Here is a 4,102-nt window from a genome sequence, read left to right as displayed (position 1 = left end):
GACATTGGAGGACCAACTCTGAGCTTGTGCCTTGGATATGAGTTATAGTTGGGATGAGCACATTTCCCTTCTTGAGTTCTCTTACAACAACAGTTATCAAGCCACCATCGGGATGTCCCCATTTGAGGCATAGCATGGCAGGAATGCCAGACTCCACTTATTGGGATGGGGTTGATGCGTGGCATATTTTGGGTTCGAACTTGATACAGGCTACTATTGAGAAAGTGAATGTGATCAAAGAAGGATCAAGGCAGCTCAGTCTAGGCAGAAAAGCTATGCAGATGTTAGGAGAAAACATTTGGAGTTTGGCATTGGAGACAAGATCTTCTTGCAGATCTCCCCAGTTAAAGGTGTGATGTTGTTTGGAAAGAAGGGAAAGCTTAGTCCAAGGTTTATTGGACCATATAATGTACTAGAGAGGATCAAACTGGTGGCTTACCAGATAGCCTTACCGCCAAAGTTGGAAGGTACACATGATGTCTTCCATGTATCTATGTTGAGGAAGTACATTTCTGACCTAACTCACGTCTTGACTTACACACCCTGTGAGCTGGATGAGGACTTTGCCTATATGGAGTACTCGGAGAAGATTGTTGATCTGAAGGACCATGTTCTTCGCAACCGCACCATTTCCTTTGTCAAGGTGAAATGGATGAACCACCCCGAACAAGAAGCATCCTGGGAGCGAGAAGATGAAATGATGAAGCAGTATCTAGGATTGTTTAATTTGCCAAGTATGTTCAATTTCGAGGATGAAATTCTTGTAAGGTGGGGGGATGTTACACCCGTGCCTTAATCTGGTATAATTTAAAACTGTTGTGACAGGCCTCAGATCGAAGATTGAAAGTACGATCGGGTTTTGACTCACGACTGTATATTGCAGAAGGGGTAGGGATGACCCCACATGTTCATGCATTGCATTCCTGTCTAATTGGAGGGGGTTAATACCTTCCGATCCTAGACGGTAAGTAACTCGACTCCCCACACTTGATTTCTGGAACGCGTCATAATTGCTGAAAGGTCTTAACCATGTCTAAGGGAAGCCACCCGTGCGAGGCCAACCATAGGACAGCAAGCTATTAAGACAATAGGTTGTCTTGACCACTGAAAACAAGCCACTGGAATCATCCTGGGTATGAATCCGATGCCTGTTTCTGGTGGGTACACTGGCTGTTGTCAAGGTTTCGATGCCTGTGGGTCCCACCACTTGCATCGTAAATGGTTTTGGATGATCCCAAATCATCCTCCATACCTTCCTCTTGATGTGAACACTTTATGGACCTAAATGTGTGGGTCCTCGTGTCCTAAAACTCATTTTAACCCGATTGGTTCAAAAGAGGCCCAAACCAAACAGACACTTAGGCCCAACTTAAGTTATAAGTTGGGAAATGAGGATTCATTTCCTCATTTTTCTTATGCCCAATGTAGGAGAGGAGAGAAAGAGGAGAGGAAGAAGAAGAAGTGGAAGGAGAAGGGGATTGAAGGCCTACCTTGGTGCCAGCTACTGCCTTATTACCGGAATCGCTGTTGGAGGTTAGTACAACCTCCTATGCCACTCTCTCTCTTCATTTCGACCTAGAAAAATCTAGGAATGGATGGAATCTTGGTGTATACACCATGTTAGGGTTGTAAGATGGGTATTCTACCCTCCTGGTGTTGTTACCGAGCTCAAACCAAGCCCAGTGAGCTTCGGCAACATGTAATGGCAAAAGACCAACTAGGGTTTCGATGGTTTGATCGATGTATCTCCCAAATGGATCAGTGGAAATGGAATTTTCTTGGCTTAGAATGATGCTAGAAACATCCCCTACAAACTCCATGAAACAAATCCTGGTGATCAAGCCTGAGTCAGAAAGCCCTAATTGGAGTTGGATCCTTCTGTGTCCACCGAAAATATGGCACAGGAAGCACTGCAGCTATTTTCGGTGGGTTGTTTCCAGTGGAAAAATGAGCCTAATGTGCTCTCTGTCACCTCTATCAAAAATAGGGCTGATATTTATGATGGAAATGGCCTGTTTTTGGTGGGTGTTTTCGGTGACAGTACTATCACCTAAGAACTGTGTCTGTACCCTTTGGGGGTGACCTATGTGGGTCCCTCCCGATGTTTCGGATGCATACTGACATACAATTCTCTTATGTCTAGGACAGTGATGTGCACGTTCCCCAAACTCAAAATTGAATTGATTGATCGGTGGCCATACTTGAACCCAAACACAACCGATCATAAAATAGGTGAGGGATGGACTGTGTTTATTTTTGAAATATTTATTATTTATTAAATTGCTCACATGCTTAAAATTATTTTTTTAATTGAAATTGTTATTTCACAATTATGATATGAATTATATGGAATGTATGATAGGATCCAGTTGGCCGAGGTGGTACCGGTACCGTGATCGTCGACACAAAATGTTTTATCGGAATATTCTGTTTAAGCCATTTGTGTGTATTTCTCACTATTGAGTGGACCGATCCACTCCATATCATCAAGTGGACTAACTTTGGATGAATCATTGGTTGATAAATGAATGAATGAATGAAAAAGGGGGTGGGAATACAAAAATCCTAAAATAAATCACTAATGATTCAGGCACAATTCCACGTCTCAAGGATTCTCCACGGTCCTTATGGACACATCAGGGTAATCAGTTGATGTAGACACCCAATTTTGTCACCCTCCCCCACCTATGATGACAAACGGATCATTGACACGATCTCTCACTTTCAATCAATAGAGATGACAACTGACTAAAGTAATCTAACCCTGAAACAATCCATACTAACCTAGAAACCCTAAAGCGACCATACAAATGGATAGTACTCAGAATCAAGATTCCATCAATATATGGTACGTCAAAATCAGATCGTTGGATCTTTCGCAATCATCACTGGAAATCAGAATCAGTCAAGGTCCCTAGATCAGAATCTTGGAAATCACACCAACACGCATCGTTCACACACCCGTGCACACCCATGCATACTCATGCACACACCCATGCATACCAATGCACACACCTGTGCACGCACATGCACACTCATGCACACTCCTATTCATACATGTGCACATTCATGCACACACCCGTGCACACCCATGCATACTAATGCACACACCCATGCATACTCATGCACACACCCGTGCACGAATGCATGCACACCCTACACACCCAAACCCGCACGACCCAGCCCCACACACCTAGCCATGCACCCTACCCCTATGCCCTCGCACCCTACCATTAAGGTCATGCATCCTTCCCGTGACCATGCACTGCCACTACGGTCCCATGTCCTGTAACGTGGCCCCGTGCCCTGGCACTGTGGCATCGTGCCCTATCCTGCTGCCCCATGCCCTACCACTATGGCCTTGCACCCTGCCTCACAGCCCCGCCCCCTGCCACTGCAGCCCCGCACCTTACCAAGCGGCCACGCACCCTATCCCCATGGCCCAGCTCTCACCCGCGCACCCCCATAGGCAACCGTCACCCCCACTCTAGTGATTGGATTTTGGATGAGATTCCCTCTTCACCCACTTACGTACCCTATGCCCCCTGCTAGCGTACCCTACGCCGTGAAATCCCATTGGCCAAAAAAGCATCGTTTCACCCATTGGCAAAAAAAATCACCCTTTTTACCCCATTGGCCAAGGAAATCCTCTTTTCACCCCATTAGTCAAAAAATCACCTTTTCACCCAATTGGCTAAGAAAATCACCTTTTTCACCCCATTGGCCAAGGAAATCCCCCTTTTCACCCCATTGGCCCAAAAAATCGATAAATACCCCCTCTCCTTGAAATTTCACACTTGAGTCTCCTAGTGAGCACCCCTTGTAAGAGAAACTCTACTCCCCTCTCCCCTCCCCCTTTGAAGTTCTTAAGCCTTCGAAGCGATCTTCATAGATTCGAAGTGTTCTTCGAATCTTTGAAATATTCTTCGGGCCTTTGAAGTTCTTCAAGCCTTTGAAGTTATCCAAACCTCATCCTAGCCCTTCTATAGCCTATCCCTAGTGGAAGCCCTGCCAGAGTGCCACTTCAACCTAAGTCCTCCTATAGCCTATCCCTAGGAGCTTTGTCGGAGTGCCACCTCAGCCAAGCCCTCTTATAGCCTAT

The sequence above is a fragment of the Macadamia integrifolia genome, chromosome 7, assembly GCF_013358625.1.
Source record: "Macadamia integrifolia cultivar HAES 741 chromosome 7, SCU_Mint_v3, whole genome shotgun sequence".
Lineage (NCBI taxonomy): Eukaryota > Viridiplantae > Streptophyta > Magnoliopsida > Proteales > Proteaceae > Macadamia > Macadamia integrifolia.
Note: the sequence above shows the minus strand (reverse complement) of the source record.